Source organism: Rana temporaria, chromosome 2 (assembly GCF_905171775.1).
Source record: "Rana temporaria chromosome 2, aRanTem1.1, whole genome shotgun sequence".
NCBI classification, from domain to species: Eukaryota; Metazoa; Chordata; class Amphibia; order Anura; family Ranidae; genus Rana; species Rana temporaria.
Window position 1 is genome coordinate 3,192,803 of NC_053490.1, and position 19,126 is coordinate 3,211,928.

The 19,126-nt window shown below is 42.4% G+C and overlaps 1 protein-coding gene and 2 pseudogenes across 2 annotated transcripts in view; 2 read left to right on the plus strand and 1 right to left on the minus strand.

Annotated features, from left to right (window-relative positions):
- LOC120928403 (zinc finger protein 300-like) overlaps nt 1–19,126 on the plus strand; it is a 1,021,177-nt gene that overhangs the window by 620,459 nt on the left and 381,592 nt on the right. The gene's annotated exons all lie outside the window — the stretch shown is intronic.
- The window catches only part of LOC120928420, a 399,135-nt pseudogene that overhangs the window by 89,065 nt on the left and 290,944 nt on the right, over nt 1–19,126 (minus strand).
- LOC120928419 overlaps nt 1–19,126 on the plus strand; it is a 304,228-nt pseudogene that overhangs the window by 26,817 nt on the left and 258,285 nt on the right.

The window sequence follows — 19,126 nt, forward strand, 5'->3', positions numbered from 1 at the left end:
ACACAATTATTTCTGGTACGGAGGACAGTTTTATAATCAGAAAACGGGCGTAGCTATGGGTGCCAAATTTGCACCGAGCCTTGCAAACCTCTTTATGAGTGAGTGGGAGGATAAATGGATTTTCCACAACAGACCAAAAGAACTAATCTTCTACCAACGCTACATCGATGATCTGTTCATCATATGGGAAGGATCAGAAGAGGCTCTAAAAGATTATGCTAATAAGCTAAACACCAATGTAAATAACATCAAGCTGGAATTCCAGTGGGATCGAGAACAAATACACTATCTTGATGTGACAGTTATGAAGGGTGCTACGAACTTTTATACCAAGGCTTATTTTAAACCGTCCGATAGAAACAGCTATATTCCCATACAGAGTGGGCACCACCCCAGATGGCTCCGTAACATCCCGAAGGGACAGTTCATGAGGATTAGGCGTAACTGTACTGAGGATATAGACTACTACAATCAAGCATCCATGATAAAACAGCGCTTCGTTGAAAAGGGTTACAAAGAATCACAATTGAACCACATAATGCAAGAAGTAGGAAATACCACACAAAATAAACTATTGGAACCTAGAATCAGACCACTAAACCAGCAACATGAGTGGGGTTTCATTACAGGCTATCACGAACAATATAAGGATGTTGAAGCTATCTTCAAAAAACATTGGAATATATTGAGGTTGGACAGAGTACTAAATGAACAATTACCAAGTGTCCCCCCATTTATCTATAGGAAAGCTCCATCGTTTGGGGACCAAATAGTTAAAAAGGTCCTAGATCCCCCAAAGAAACTTAAAATGTTTTGGGATAGACCTGGCTTCACGGCGTGTAGGAGGTGCAAAGCCTGTCGCCAAGTAACAGTGCATCTGAGGGATCTTAAACTTTTTACCTCAACGGCTAATGGGACAACTTTTGAGATCAAAGAATGCATTACATGTGCATCCACGCATGTTATTTATGCCCTAGAGTGCCCATGCGGGCTAATGTACATTGGACGCACCAAAAGGAAGCTATCCAAAAGAGTGTCAGAGCACATCTACAATATTTCCATAGGGTATGAAGAACACAGCGTGTCTTTACATTTTTTGAAGAAACATAATAAAAATCCCCTTGGACTGAAATTTTGGGGTATAGATAAGATAGACCCCAATTGGAGGGGGTCAAATAGAGTCAGGGAAATATCCAAACGCGAGACGGAGTGGATTTTCCGTACCAACACTCTCAGCCCGAACGGCCTGAACATAGACCTTGATTTAAATTGCTTTATAAGCAATCATTAATCAATGTAGAGTATGGATATAAAGCGTATTATAATGCATATATTTTCCCTCATGCTGACATATACACATATGACAAAAAAGCATATATTTTCCCTCATGCTGGTTCAATTTATTTACAATGCTTTATAAGCAATCATTAATCAATGTAGAGTATGGATATAAAGCGTATTATAATGCATATATTTTCCCTCATGCTGACATATACACATATGACAAAAAAGCATATATTTTCCCTCATGCTGGTTCATTTTATTTACAATGATGTTATCCCAGTCATATATGCTCTTTTGCTTTTATTTACTCTGTCTTTTAGATTCTTGCCCAGTCAGCCATTTTCTAGTCACATTTTATTGGTAATTTTTGTATTATTAATGGTCACATGTTTTTATGAGATATAAGTAACATGTTTTTATGCTTAGCGGAGTATGCTATTTTAGTCTCTTATGGGTTTAGATTTACATGCTCTGCTCTTAGTGCCAGAATATGTAGATGCATGCATCTAGTCCATATAGTATATATAATTTTAAACAATGCTTTATTTTACTGTAATGTTTATTACTAAAGATTGTGCACCTTGTGTATTTTTAATGTATATTTTTAATCATTATTTTTTATACATGCATTTTATCACATAGCCATGATGGCAGTAGTGCCACGGATATGTGTTTATGCCGACATAGTGTTGGTACTAGTAATTTGGCAAGGAGCGGGTTAAATGCATCCGACATCATGCAATGTTAAGATGCTGTTTGCTTGGATAAGACCAGGTTATTTATCCCACTGACTTGTCTTTGCTGAGAGGATGCCTCTCCCTATTGGGTTAGAGTGAGTTTGGGCACTCCCACTTGCCCTATTTAAAATCAGAGTCAGTGCCGTGTAGCCACGCCCTCTGAAGACGTGAGCCAATCACGAAACGCGTCAGGGCGTGGCTACACGACGTGCTTCTTCCACTACACACAGCGTTCACACTGAACTGGGAGCCTGTCAGCTGGAGCTGAGCTGACTGTGCACCTAGAGCGGACGAGAGCTGCAGTTCACTACATTTGATGTGCTGTATTTTATCTTCAACATTTGTAAGCATATATATATTTTTATGGGGCATGGTTCTCAATAAAAAACAGTATTACACTATATGTCTTTTCACTTGCCTTACATGAAACACTCCCTCATTTATGACCTATACCAAACCTACTGAGATACGGTGACAACAGGAGGAAGGAGATATTTTTGGAAGATTGAGGAGACTTTTAAGGCAATCCATTGAAAGGAATCCCAGTATGAGCAAGGAGTTCTTAATGCTGAACACACCATAGGCATCTGGTGAGTAGAACTCCTAAGGGAGACCCGGTATGAAGATTATTTTACAATTGGAAGTTTCAAGGATTTTATGAAATACATCGGTTTAAGAGACTTTATACAGTTTTTTCTGTGAATGGACTTTATGCATTTTTATTCCTTTTGGTTCACATGATTTTATATTTTAAACCTATTTCATTTTGTGGTCATACACATTGCATTCATCCTCACTCAGTGAGACTAATTTAGCAGAAGGTTAATTACAGGTTTAATTAGTCACCTTAGCGCTGTTAGTGCTTCTATTCAGAGACACATTGCTTTTCATATATATATATATATATATATATATATACTGTTTTGGGGTTCTGAGTAATTTTCTAGCAAATAAATTATGATTTTTACATGAAGGAGAGAAGTGCCAGAATAGGCCCGGTATGGAAGTGGTTAATGAGCGTTACAGCCGGGTCAGGTGACAATGCATTCCTGTATGATGCCTAAATAAAGATGAAGTCAGCCAACAGGTCACACAATTTCCATATCCCATCACTTCCTTACCAATCAAAACAAAGATTTCACAACTCCAATCCTTCTCACAGAATAATTCTTAATTATATATTTTTTTTATATTTGTTTTACATGCATACTGTGACCAGAGCAATACAGTGTTACCATAGTAACGATGTACTACTCTGGAGGGTAATCAGGATTTTGCTTATGCTTTGCTTATAGCAGTGAATTTCATTGCTATAAGCCAGGCATATGCAATTAGCAGACCTCCAGCTGTTGTAAAACTACAACTCCCATTATGCCTCTGCCTCTGGATGTCCTGCTTGTGGCTGTCAGAATCTTGCAATGCCTCATGGGACTTGTAGTTCTGCAACAGCTGGAGGTCCGCTAATTGCATATCCCTGCTATAAGCAATCATTTGTATTGAATGAAATAGATTTATTCAGTGTGCATTGTTGTTATTAGCTGTGATTGGCCGTGTCTGTACTATGTGATCACTGTAATCAACCACACAATGAACGGCATGAATCAAAGCCATTCATTGTGTACAATTGTCATGTGATCTGCTGTGATTGGTCACAGCAATCACATGGTACTGGTAGCGGGCCTGTTACACTGATCAGTCATCTGCTATGTCCAGTGGACACAACAAGTGACAGACTGCGCCAGAGCTTGGCCATGATATTACAATAGTCCGAGCGGGAAGCGGTTAATAATGAATGTTAAAAAAGGAAGAAACTTTATTGAATCCTTTTTTAGAATTCTGACTTCTATTTTTTCTCCTGTACAGGTGAATTGAGGAACAACGTTTTCGGTCATGTTGGTCTTCATCAATAAAACAGAGTCACATGGGAAACGAGCCATATGGGTGTTATAAGGGACTGAAAGTCTTTATTGTCGTTCACTGGAGGATTCACACAGGACACAAGACATATCCGTGTTCTGTATGTCATTTATGTTTTGGGTCCTCTTAAACACTGATCCAACCTCAGAGGACAACACAAAAGAAGTAATTTCAGTTCCATGGAAGTGACAATGGCTTTATAGTAAAGTCCAACCTATGAATATGTGAGAGGAGACATTTCAGAAGATATTTCTTGTTTGGAATGTGATAAAGGTTTTATAATGGAGGTAAAACGTATCACACACCAGAAGGTTCACACTGAAGAGAAACCATATCAGTGTTCCGAATGTGATAAAGCTTTTACATTTAAGTCAAAACTTATCATACACCAGAGGGTTCACACTGGGGAGAAGCCATATCAGTGTTCTGAATGTTGCAAAACATTTGCAGCTATGTCAGATCGTATTGCACACAAGAGGATTCACACTGGAGAGAAGCCATATCAGTGTTCTGATTGTGGCAAAGATTTTAGAACCAAGAAAGAGCTTATCAAACACCAGAGGGTTCACACTGGGGAGAAGCCATATCAGTGTTCTGAATGTGGCAAAGCTTTTACACAGAAGACACACCTTATCAGTCACCAGATGATTCATACTGAAAATAAGCCATATGAATGTTCCGAATGTGATAAAGCTTTTACATCGAAGTCACGACTTACCAGCCACCAGAGGATTCACACTGGGGAGAAATCATATCAGTGTTCTGAATGTTGCAAAGCTTTTAGAACCAATAAAGAGCTTATCACTCACCTGATGATTCACACTGGGGAGAAGCCATATCAGTGTTCTGAATGTGGCAAAGCTTTTACAACTAAGTCATATCTTATCAGACACCAGCGGTTTCACATTGGAGAGAAGCCATATCAATGTTCTGAATGTGGCAAAGCTTTTGCACAGAAGTCAATACTTATCACACACCAGAGGGTTCACACTGGAGAGAAGCCATATCAGTGTTCTAATTGTGGCAAAGCTTTTACAATTAAGTCACATCTTATCACACACCAGAGGGTTCACACTGGAGAGAAGCCATATCAGTGTTCTAATTGTGGCAAAGCTTTTACAATTAAGTCAAATCTTATCAGACACCAGAGGATTCACACTGGAGAGAATCCATATCAGTGTTATGAATGTTGCAAAGCTGTTAGAACCAAGAAAGAGCTTATCACACACCAGATGATTCACACTGGAGAGAAGCCATATCAGTGTTCTGAATGTGGCAAAGCTTTTACACAGAAGTCAAATCTTATCACACACCAGAAGATTCACACTGGAGAGAAGCCATTTTAATGCTCTGAATGTGACAAAGATTTTACAATTAATTCTGGGCTAATGTATTGCCTGAGGATTCACAAGCTTCACCATAAAATCTTGTAGAGAGTAAACTCTGGGAAGAAGGGGTTATTAAAAGAGTTATAGTTGTCCCATAAGTTTCATATCCCCAATGTCATCCCACAAGCTAGGAAAGAAGTGAAAAGATAAAATGCTACTGTGAGCAAGCTGGAATGTAATGATCGAATGCACCGACTTTAGTGCTTACGTCCATCAGACACACACCTAGAAGGCCTGTGAAGTTTTTACCTTTTATTTTTTTCCTTTCAGATAAGCACCAATGACTGAACCGTTTTCCTCAGGGGAAAAAACACACTATTTTGGAGGTTTTGCTGTAATAGATAGCCACCATTTAAATATATATATATATATTCCTCAGTTTAGGCCGATACTTATTTTTCTACATATTTTTGATAATAAAAATCGCAAAAAGCGTATATTGATTGGTTTGAGCAAAAGTTATAGGGCTAGATTCAGTAAGAATCTACGTTGGCGTATCTATTGATACGCCACGTAAGTTCTAGGATGCGCAGGCGTATCTTTTTTCTGTATTCAGAAAGCAAGATATGCCGAAATTTGGCTAAGATACGACCGACGTAAGTCTCTTACGCCGTCGTATCTTAGTTGCATATTTACGCTGGCCGCTAGGTGGCCCTTCCGTAGATTTACGCATTGAATATGGTAATGAGCAAGATACGCTGATTCACGAATGTAGTTGCGCCCAGCTTATCTATATAACATAGAAATGGTTGGGGACTTTGAATGAGGCATGTAGACTGCCGCACCAGCACATGCCTCCATCCCCGAAATTGGAACAAGAAAAGAAGTTTGGGACTTTGAATGAGATGCGATTTGATGCAAACAGTAGTAAAGTAATAAATGCGTAATAACCAAGCTCAAACTTACCACCCAAACAGCAAGCCACCTTCAACTGTCTAACTGTATGTTAAAAACAGAGGATTGGTTTTTAACATACAGTTAGACAGTAAAATCTTACTGAATCTAGCCCATAGTGTCTACAAAATAGGGAATAGTTTTATGGCATTTTTATTATTTTTTTTACTAGTGGCGGCAATCTGCTATTTATATCGGGACTTCGACATTATGGCGGACATATCGGACACTTTTGACAATTTTTTGGGACCATTGGCATTTATACAGCGATCAGTGCTATAAAAATGCACTGAATACTGTGTAAATGTCACTGGCAGGGAAGGGGTTAACACTAGGGGGTGATCAAGGGGTCAACTGTGTTCCCTAATGTGTGTTCTAACTGTGGGGGGAGGGGACTCACTATAGGAGATGACAGATTGTGGTTCCCAGCTTGTAGGAACTCACAATCTGCATCTCCTCTCAGAACAAAACAGGGATATGTGTGTTTACACACACACCCCTGTTCTGCCTCTCGTGCCTGTGATCACTAGTGGCCGACAGTCATTGCGACCACCGGTCACGACCATCAGCACCCCTGCTTAAAGGGGTTCTAAAGGTTTGTTTTTTATATTCTTAATAGGTTCCTTTAAGCTTTGTTGGTTCACTTATCTTTTCCTTCCATTTCCCTTCTAAATGTTTTTTTCTTTGTCTGAATTTCTCACTTCCTGTTCCTCCTCAGTAAGCTTGCCCCCATCATCCGAGCTATTCTGCCTGGGGGTTAGTCAGCGTGCTCACCCCCTCCCTTTGGACTACATCCCTGCGGGGAGACTACATCCCTGTGGGGAGACGCTGTGAACACGCACAGCCACGCCCCCCCCACAGTAATAACACACCCTTAGGGCACACTTAACTCCTACAGCACCCCCTCCTACTTAACCCCTTCACTGCCAGTGTCATTTTCACAGTAATCAGTGCATTTTTATAGCACTTTTCGCTGTGAAAATGACAATGGTCCCAAAAATGTGCCAAAAGTGTCCGATGTGTTTGCCGTAATGTCGCAGTTGCAAAAAAAAAACGCTGATCGCCGCCATTACTAGTAAAGAAAAATATTAATAAAAATGCCATAAAACTATCCCCTATTTTGTAAACACTATTAGCCAGATTCAGAGAGATCGGCGTATCTTTTGGCCGGCGTAGCGCATCTCATTTGCACTACGCCAACGTATAATAGAGAGGCAAGGCCAGTATTCACAAAGCACTTGCTCCGTAAGTTACGTCGGCGTAGCGAAAATGGGCCAGCGTAACACCGCCTAATTCAAAGTAGGCAGGTAGTGGGCGTGCTACATTTAAATTAAACGTGACCCCATGTAAATGAAGCACGCGCATGCTCAGAATCACGTCGCAAATACTTCCCTACGATACGACGGCTCAATGCATACGACGTGAACCTAACTTACACCCAGCCCCATTCATGTACAACTTACGTAAACGACGTAAAATCCGACGGCACTTCCGATGTCCATACCTTTGCATGGGCTGCGCCATCTTTTTGGTGGTTTATCTTTACGCCGGAAAAATGCCTTACGTAAACGGCGTATCTTACTGCGACAGGCGTACGTACGTTTGTGAATCGGCGTATCTTGCTCATTTACATATTCAACGCGTAAATCAACGTAAACGCCCCTAGCGGCCAGCGTAAATATGCACCCAAGATACGACGGTGTAGGAAACTTACGTCAGTCGTATCTTGGCAACAGTGAGGCGTATCTCATTTTAAGAATGAGCGCAAAGATACGACGGCACACATTCGGACTTACGACGGCGTATCTACTGATACGCCGTCGTAAGTTTCTCTGAATCTGGCTATATAACTTTTGCGCAAACCACTCAATAAACGCTTATTGCAATTTTTTAACAAAAATAGGTAGAAGAATACGTATCGGCCTAAACTGAGGGAATTATTATTTTTTTATATATATTTTTTGTGGATATTTATTATAGCAAAAAGTAAAAAATATTGGGGTAGATTCAGAGAGAATTTACGCCGGCGTATCCATAGATATGCCGCGTAAATTCAAATCTGCGCCGGCGTATCTTCTTTTTGTATTCAGAAAGCAAGATACGCCGACATTAGCCTAAGATACGACTGGTATAAGTCTCTTACGCCGTCGTATCTTAGGGTGTATTCTCACACTGGCCGCTAGGTGGCGCTCCCGTCGTTTTCGGCGTAAAGTATGCAAATTACCTAGTTACACCGATTCACAAACGTACGTGCGCCCGGCGGTAGTTTTTTTACGTTGTTTGCGTAAGGCTTTTTCGGCGTAACGTTGCTCCTGCTATTAGGAGGCGCAGCCAATGTTAAGTATGGACGTCGTTCCCGCTTCGAAATTTGAATTTTTTACGTTGTTTGCGTAAGTCGTTCGCGAATAGGGCTGGATGTAATTTACGTTCACGTCAAAACCAATACGTCGTTGTGGCGTACTTGAGAGCAATGCACACTGGGATATGTACACGGACGGCGCATGCACCGTTCGTAAAACACGTCAATCACGTCAGGTCATCACACATTAGCATAAAACACGCCCCCCTTCCACATTTGAATTACGCGGGCTTACGCCGGCCCCATTTACGCTACGCCGCCGCAACTTACAGAGCAAGTGCACTTGCTCCTGTAAGTTGCGTCGGCGTAGCATCAATACAATACGCTGTGCCGCCGTAACTAGGCGCGCAGGTACCTGAATCTGCCCCATTGAATTTTTTCTAAATCGTCGCTTATTTTTGTTTATAGCGCAAAAAATAAAAACCGTAAAAATTATCAAATACCACCAAAAGAAAGCTCTATTTGTGGGGAAAAAAGGACGTCAATTTTGTTTGGGAGCCATGACGCACGACTGCGCAATTGTCAGTTAAAACGACACAGTGCCGAATCGCTAAAAGTGGCCCGGTCATTTGGAAACAAAATGGTCCTGGGGCTTAAAGCGGAGGTTTACCCGCACAGGACACTATTTCCCCCTAGATGGATGCTTGTTTTGTCTAGGGGAATCGGCTAGTTGTTTTAAAATATGATCCGTACTTACCGTTTACGAGATGCATCTTCTCCGTCGCTTCAGGGTATGGGCTGCAGGACTGGGCGTTCCTATTTTGATTGACAGTCTTCCGAGCGGCTTCCAACGGTCGCATCCATCGCGTCACGATTTTCCGAAAGAAGCCGAACGTAAAAAAATAAATAAATGGATGAACTCCCGCTTTAAGTGGTTAATGAGACATGCAGGGTCTAAAAGACCCCCAATGTCTCCTCTGGGCTCCACTGAATGTTTTTCAATGCAGGTCGCTCTGCAAAACAGACACAGAGAGGCTGACCTGGAAGTGACGTCATAGACATTGCTTTCTGGGTCACAGCAAGAATGAGAGGAGAGCGGACGTGTGTGTCCATTGCCCCCCCAGCCCCCACACTCACCATGTTGGTCCTGGGAATGCACAGGAAGGGATCTGGACAGCTGCACTCCAATATAATCCCCTTTATTTAATAAAAAGACAGTCCATACAGTAATTGGAGCTGGAGGAATCAGATAGAGCTAATAACATCGGCCCTGGGTCTGCAGATGGGAAGGCGGAGCCAGGAAAATATGGTGGGGAAGCGCCAGTACTGGGGATGTGTGTGACCAATCAGGCGTCAGTGTCACACGCAATCCCAGTGGCTGCAGCAACAGTTCACTACGATGTACGGAGCTGGCAGTGAAATGGTTCATGACTCTGATTGGACAGATCTCTTTGTGGTGTAAAGTTTTCAAAGAACACTTCTTATCCCTGGAAATGTTATGATGTCGGCACTAAAGTGTAACTATTTTATTTTTGTTTTGTGGGAATGTTTTGTGTGTTTTGAGTTCTTCTTTTGTTGTAAATTGGAAAATAAAATAAAAAGTATTTGATTGGGAAAAAAAGTGTAACTAATAATTCCATAAATGGTGCAATCTGTCATTAGCATGGAAGTTGTTGTTTTTCGGAGTCTCCCGTATAACAGATCTACAGACAGGATAACAGGCGATAAAACGATGTTGCGGAGGGAACTCTGGGAATGATAATGACAGATTACATTACACATTCAGTTATCAGACTTCCTGCTGTTGGTCTTATGTTTGGATTGTCTTCTGATATTTACTGTCCTGCTGTAAAAGGTGTAAATGATCGGCCACATGTTTCCTGTAGTAGCAGGGACTACAGACTCATATTAGGATGGGTACCTACCCAAGGGGGTCACCTTTCTGGATTTGGGGAAACATTTCACATGGTTTCTTAAATTCCATTACTGACACCGACAAGGAGAGTCTCACTTACTTCACTAACAATAGGAGAGCCAATCACAGGCCAGTAACATTTCATGGTTTCTCAATGTAATTGCAGAATGTTTAATCCCCATTGGTCCGATGGATTCCTAGTCCTTCCAGATAACATTTCCTTCTTGTGTGGAAGGAGCCCCTAAAATGTCTTCCCTTCAATCCCACCCATAGCTGTACTTTAGGTTATGTTGCCCCTCCCATATCTGTAAGGGAAACATAGGCATGCACACAGGGTGTGCCAGGTGTGCCCAGGCACACCCTAATCACCCTTTACAGCACAGATTCCCCCTACTGCCCTGGCTCCCCCCTTCCCCCTGCAGCACTACCAGCTGGAAGGATACAGAAAAGTAAAAACATATATTGTTTTATTCCATGTAGAAAATTTCAGAAATACAAAAACATTTTATAAAACAGTAAAGCAGGCCATACACGGTCGAATTTCGAACAAATTTTCCTTTCAAAACCAGAAAGTTCTTTTTTTTTGTGATCCGATGATGCCATTATTGATTTTCGAAATTTGGCCGACCAAACCTTCATGTTGCCGGGAATTTTTGTTTCTCTCCAGAAATATTCTTTTCTTGCACATGCGCATTTTTTTTCTATTATATTTCTCGCACGATTCTCCCATCATTGATCAGAAAATCGTTTGTCTTTCAAAAAATTTCTATCATGTCGGATTCCTCAAATTTGTTTGCCGCACGAAAACCGGCTGTTGCTGCCGCCCCACTAACGGTGCGAAATTCATACGAAAATTATTTCGAAATTTGAACCGTGTATGGCCGCTTTTAATGGAACAAAGACCTAGAAACACATCTGCTACTAATTGGTCAACACACTGCACTTCTAATCATCATATGAAAGAAGAGCTGTGGTTAATCCATGACCAACATGTTTCTGATAACGCCTGAAAAGATTTCTGTCTTTCCTTCTTCTTAGGTTAAATGTGTGTAATATGGTGGCTTTTCTTCTTAAACCATTATATTCTACTAACGTTTTGATCATTTTATACATTGTTGTTGCTTCTTTCACTGGATTTTGCTTTTTTATTTTAATGATTTAAATTCCTCAAATTTAGTTTTATTTTAAATTGTCTGAAAGCAGAGACCCTGGAGAATAAAATGCTGGTAGTTGCCATTTGTTTATCTAACAGGATATTTGCGTATATTTTTATCAAATGCATATTTTCCATGAAAAAAAAACAAACATTAAAGATAATTGTTGGTCACACAAACACAATATATTACCCAATTTCTTTGGTGAAATATAAAAGATGTAGAGCTAGATTCAGCAAAGATTTACACCGGCGTATCCATAGATACGCCGCGTAAATGCTAAGCTGCGCGGCGTATCTTCTTTCTGTATTCATAAAGCAAGATATGCCGACATTAGCCTAAGATCCGACTGGCATAAGTCTCTTATGCCTTGTATCTTAGGGTGCATTCTCATGCTGGCCGCTAGATGGCGCTTCCGTCCTTTTCGGCGTAGAGTATGCAAATTACCTAGATACGCCGATTCACAAACATACGTGCGCCTGTCGGTAGTTTTTTACGTCGTTTGCGTAAGGCTTTTTCGGCGTAACGTTGCTCCTGCTTCTATGAGGTGCACGCAATGTTAAGTATGGACGTTGTTCCCGCTTCGATTTTTGAATTTTTTACATCATTTGCGTAAGTCGTTCGGGAATAGGGCTGGACGTAATTTACATTCACGTCGAAACCAATGACGTCCTTGCGACGTCATTTGGAGCAATGCACACTTTTATATGTAGACGGACAGCGCATGCGCCGTTCGTAAAACACGTCAATCACGTAAGGTCATCACACATTAGCATAAAACACGCCCCCTTCCACATTTGAAGTACGCACGCTTACGCTGGCCCCATTTACGCTACGCCACCGCAAATTACGGGGCAAGTGCTTTGTGAATACTGCACTTGCTCCTGTAAGTTACGGCGGCATAGTGTAAATACGATACGCTGCGCTGCCGTAACTATGCGCGCCCCTACCTGAATCTAGCCCGAGGTGTGTGTCTTGTATATCGATACCAAACACGTTAAGCTTTAAAAATTGGACGGACTTGGCGACAAACTTCAGTACCAGAAATTGCCCGTAGGTGACACTTTAAAATCCTTTAATTTTGTGTGAATTTAAAATATTTTAGTGTGTTTTTTGTTTTATTTACAGTGTGTTAGTTTATTTATTTGTTTTACTTTTTTCACTTAACTTTATGACTGTGACATAGGGGGTCGATAGTGTTGCATGTGATAGAATATTGCTGATCACAGGTCCTCTTTAAATAGACATCAGTTGTCTTTTAGACTCCTAATGTCACCCCTGAACCCCAAAAAAGACAGTCAAGCACAGATCATGCTTGATCAGCTCCTTCTCTGGCCACAGGAACCGGGGAATGACAGCACTGAACCCAGAAATGACATAATCTCACACCTTCCATGTTCATTCACTGAAGAGGAGATCAGAGATCGGATGTTTGCTGATCTTCTGCTCTCACCACTGACACCCACCATGTCTGTCTTGGGCTTGCAGGAGGTGAAGCTGAGCCTGATATACATGGCGGGGGAGGGGGGAGTACCTTCAGTGCGGCTAAATCACTTCCACCAGAAAGCGGACAGTTGGTGTAACAAATGTAGACAACCCCCCTGGTACTATAGATATAAGCCCGGGATGCTGCCGCTGATGTAAACCTTCCATTGGCCGGACTGAAAGGGTTCCACTAATGTACATCTGCCAAATCTGTATCTGAGGAGACCATAGAAGCAGCATTAGAAAGAAATGTGAGCATGGCTTCAGTCAGGTGATGGTCCTGGTGGTCTTGGTCTTGTTCTCCTTCAGGTCCTCTAACCTTGTAGATGGTGACATGGACTTGTTGGGTGGGAATGAGCAGGAGGGGCTCTGGGTTCTCTTGTAGCCAATCAGCTTGTTATGGATAAAAGATTAAAGTGTCTTCTGGGAATTTACAGGGATTGGGATGTTTAGAGGGTTCCATAAGTGGGCGGGGCTGGTATTAATGAGAGGCGTGTCATATTTTAATCAGTTTCTTAGCATAAATGATATAAATGGTATAAATATATCCTTGAAATGTAAACAATTGATCTCTTTTCTTCTGTTGTTAAAGTGTCACATATATATGATTAATAAAGTTGGATTCTATTCTCACCGCACAATAGCGTGGTCTGGGTTCTTCTACAACATCCCCCCAAAAATGTAATCTTCCAGTTGTAGGAGTCTGGTGGAATGGGTGACAAGCTGATTGTATGTCTTAGGTCCCTTGTACATGTGGGGTCCGGCCCCTGTGTATGCAATGCTGGCGTTATAATACACCTGGTGGGCACAGGTACAGCGTGTGATTACTATGCCTCAGTTTATGAATGGATGGGATCCTCTCTGCAGAGACTTCTATTCATTCCTATGTATTGCAGCTGAGCCTGCAGAGAAAGGGAAGGAACTCCGTCTTCAGTCACTTTCTCTGTCTCAAATAAGAGACATTCGAGGTCTGATTAGACCCCATATATCTCTCCAAAGCCCCCCTCCCAAAAAATGTAAAAATAAAATAAAATGATACTTGTGCAAAAAAATAAAAATAAAATAAGACTCGTAGTAAAGGTAGATGTAGACATGCTTCTGATCTCCCTTCTCTCTGAAGTCCGAGGTTACACTCCAGAAGATCCTGACAGGTGATGAAGAAGAGATCCGATGTCTCCTCACCGCTTGTTTATAACACATTTTTTTTCAACAAATGCATCCAATCACACAGTTGCGGGGTGTTTGCAGCGCTTCCCCATTGATTTGAATGTGTAGCGTTCGGCGGGCGACATTGCTGCAAGTCGGGACAACTTTGTCACGAGTGCAAAAGCACCACGACCCCACCATGTAAACATCTCCGTCCACTGCCCATTGCAGCTTAAGGAGACCTGGTTGGCAGGCGGGAGAAACGCAGCTCAACTGGTCATTCCCCATGCAAGTCTAAACAAAGCCTAAGGCCTCGTTCATGTGGGACATACTACTTGGCGTGTTTAGCTGCAGAGGGGTGCACAGGTGTTCTGTACATCCCCATGCAGCCAGTCCCATTCATGTCAATTGGGACACAGAAGCTGCCCGGGAATGTGCAGGTGGAATCCAGGATCCAGATGCTCTTTCTGCCTCAAGATAAGATGGAGAAGGTATCAGGGGCAGTCTCTGCACTGATCGGCCTTGTGGAGTGCTCCAGGAGGCACATCATTAGAGGGCTCGGATTAATGACGGTATGTATACCGCTGTGACATATGCACAGCTTGACTCCAAGGAGCTTCAGTTCTTCCTGCTCTCCTCCCTGAAAGGGAAGGTGTCCCCCTCCCCATCTGGAGATCTTACGGGCCCAAAGGCCAGGGATTTTGTTTCCGGGGGCAGCTTCTTCCAACTGTAGAGAACACCTGGCCATAAGGCAGGCCCTAGGGGAGTTCAAGGGCAGCAGTAAAGAAGTCAAGATCCTCTCAGACAATGCTACGATGGTGGCGTACATAAACCACCAGGGGGTACCAGGTCCCAAAGCCTCTTGAGTCTGACCCTGGAGATCCTGGGGTGGAAGGAAGTCAGACTGCTCTCCATGTAAGTGGTCCATATAAAGCAGGGATCCTCAAACTACGGCCCTCCAGCTGTTGTATAACTACACATCCCATGGGGCCTTGTAACACACTGACATTCACAGACATGACTGGGCATGATGGGAATTGTAGTTCCTGAACAACTGGAGGGCCATAGTTTGAAGACCCTTGATATAAAGGTTCCCACCAGAGTAGAGGCAGACTTCCTCAGCTGGCAACCCATCCATCAAGAAGGGAGAGTTAAACGGTGAGATGTTTTTCTATCCGAGTGCAATTTTTGATACGAGCTTGGAGACTTGGCTTTCACTAAATCATTCCGGGGAATCCAAAATGTCACCTTGATGGAGGCTAGCGTGATAGTTATCACCAGATGGTACCTCACTCCCTCCAGGCTGGCGGCCATGTTCCCTAATGTAGATCCCTTTTGCTTTAGAGGTTGTCAGCTTAGGGGCACCATGGCCCACATTTGGTGGGAATGCCCCAGAATCCGTACATTCTGGAGACTTATTTTTAACATGATCCACAGGGTGACCGGATGCCAAATTCCAAGGTCCCCCGAAGTCGCCTTATTGAATGCTCAAATCCCAAAGCTTCCTAGATCCACACAAAGGCTAATCCACGTAATTTTTTTTGGCACCAAAATTTCTATCGCCAAATTTTGGAAACAGCCCAAACCATTCTTGTCAACTGTTAAAAGAAACATTTAGTGGATTATGACTCAAGAAAAATTATCCAGCATACTGGACGATACCTCTGTGATGTTCCACAAGATTTGGGATCCCTGGGCTGAATATGTCGGTATTTTCCGTATCCCCGTATCCGCACCGCGGCTACAGGAAACTTAGCCCATGACTAGGCACTCTGCTTTCCCTTGCTCCCTCACCCCTGTCCCATCCTCCTTTTCCCTCTCTTTTCCTACTTCCTATCCTCTTTAACTATCCCTGCTTGTTTATGTTCTTGTAGTACCCTACATAAGTGATTGTTGTGGCGTTACCACTTCCATGACATTGAGGGGAATTCCTTATGTGATCTTTACAACACTATAGTTTATTTACCCTTATCCACAGGGAATGTCTATAACCGGGTTGGGACCTGGGGGCTGCGGGGGGGCCTTGCCTTTAGCACAGCATGATCCCTAGTGGGGTGCGGAGGGTGAGGGGACCCTTGTTGTTCTGGCATCCGGGTCTGGTCTTCACGGGGACAAAGCCTCACATCAGTGGGTTCCTCAGTACATTCCTCTCGACCTGTTTATTTGAATGTTACAGTTTTTAGGGATATCACGTCCTTATCGAATTTTATACCTTTTCTTGATTGCATTGTTTATAGAGTTGATGGGAATGCTCCCCCAGTTTTAATGTATTACCTGACGCATATGTAATATCTGTACGTGCATCTTATATTCAATAAAAAATCGATTGAAAGTAAAAGGGTGACTTAGGGTCAGATTTGTCCGCTGCAACTTCGCTGTCCTGCTTAAAATAAATAAATAAAAAAAAAACGCTGATCCCCGTCATTACTAATAAAAAAAAAGTCCCTAAATCTTACCCCTACTTTGTAGACGCTATTAGCCAGATTCACGTAGTTTGGCGTATGTTTAAGCCGGCGTAGCGCAGCTCATTTGCACTACGCCAACGTAAAATAGTGAGGCAAGTACAGTATTCACAAAGCACTTGCTCCGTAAGTTACGTTGGCGTAGCGCAAATGGGCGGGTGTAACCCCGCCTAATTCAAAGTAGGCATGTAGTGGGCGGGCTACATTTAAATTAACTGTGACCCCATGTAAATGAAGGCCATTCGTACGGCGCATGCGCGCTTATGCTCAGAATCACGTCGCAAATACTCAATGCTTTCGACGTGAACTTCACCTACGCCCAGCCTCATTCACGTACGCTTACGCAAACGACGTAAAATACGACGGCTGTTCCGTCGTCCATACCTTGCATGGGCTGCGCCATCTTTTTGGTGGTTTATCTTTACGCCGGCGTATGTCTTACGTAAACGGCGTATCTTACTGTGACGGGCGTACGTACGTTCGTGAATTGGCGTATCTTGCTCATTTACATATTCGACGCGTAAATCCACGTACACGCCCCTAGCGGCCAGCATAAATATGCACATAAGATACGACAGCGTAGGAGACTTACGCCGCTCGTATCTTGGCAGAATTTATGCGCAACTGATTTTATGAATCAGGCGCATAGATATGAAAGCGGCCATTCGGACTTACAATGTCGTATCTGGAGATACGCCGTCGTAAGTCTTTAAGAATCTGGGCCTATAACTTTTGCGCAAACCAATCAATATACGCTTATTGGAAATGTTTTTACCAAAAATATGAAGAAGAATGCGTATTGTTTTTTTAAATTTTTTATTGGATTTATTATAGCAGAAAGTAAAGACATTTTTTATATAAAAAACACACTGTAAATAAAAGAAAAACACACAAAACAAATGTTAAAGCCCCCAGTTCCCACATACATGCACATCATGCAAATGGCAGCTTCAGGTGCGGTTATGTAGGAAAACAACAATCACACCACACATATCGCTGCACACACCAGAGGGAGAGGAATGACTCTAGGGACATCATTCATGGAGAACTTCTTATGCCGCGTACACACCACCGCTTTTCATGACGAGAAAAATAAAACATGTTTTAATTGGTCGTTAAAAACGTTTGTGTGCAGGCTCCAGAGCATTTTTCTAGTCGAGAAAAATGGGCATTAAAAATTTAGAACATGCTCTATTTTTTCTCGTCGTGAAAAACAGTCGTGTGTACGATTTAACGACGGGGAATAAAACGCGCATTCTCAGAAGCAAGTTATGAGATGGGAAATTAGCCTAATCAACCCAAAGGGTGGCGCCATTCGAATGGAACTTCCCCTTTATAGTGCCGTCATCCGTGTTGTACTTCACCGCGCTTTGCTCGAGCATTTTGTATCACGATCGTGTGTATGCAAGGCAGGCTTGAGAGGAATCACGTCGAGAAAAACTTTTTTTTTTCCATGACATGAAAAACGGTCATGTGTACGCGGCATTAAAATGATGATCTGGAAAGACTTTTAAAAGTGTCACCTATGGGCAATTTTTGGTACTGAAGTTTGTCACCATTTCACAAGATATATCTGGCCAAGAAATTGGGTAATATATTGTTTTTGTGTGACCAAAAATTACCTTAAATGTATTTTTACAGAAAACATGCATTTGATAAACAGCTGCGATAATATCCTGTGACATAAAAAAAAGCAAATACCACCATTGTATTCTCTAGGGTCTCTGTTTTCACAAAATAAACAATGTTTGGGGGTTTTAAATAATCACCTGGCCTAAAATGTGAATTTATCCATGTGCATAAAACAACTCTGACAGTGAAAGAAACAACATCAGCAATGTATACAATTATTATGAAAACTATAGTAACAACTAATGGCTTAAGAAGAAAACCCACCATATTACTCAACCGAGTTCCAACTCAACCCCTCCAAGAAAATGGACCCCACTTCCTCCCACCCAGGTGCCGATTGGATCTCCTTTACCTTGTGTAGATATCTCCTTCTGAGATCCTCATGATATAAAAATAAATGTACAACACTCTCTATGTGACACCAGTGCCACATAGAATGTCAGGGACCACCATGTCAGGGACCACCATGTCAGGGACCACCATGTCAGGTACCACCATGTCAGGGACCACCATGTCAGGGACCACCAGTGCAGAGCGGGATTATTATCAGTTATTACTTGTATATACACAGCAGGGATCTCCCGCAGTGTCCGATATTGTTATATGAGAATGCTGAGCGCTGATGCCCCGCCCCCACTATTATGATTGACAGCGCACTGTTCTTATAACTTCGGGGGAGGGACATCAGCATTGGTGTGCTTGTATACTATACCTGACACAGTGGGATATCCCTGCTGTGTCATACAATTACTGATGATAATCCCGCTCTGCACAGAGATAGCAGGCAGGGGTGGGGGTGGTGCAGGGGGGGAG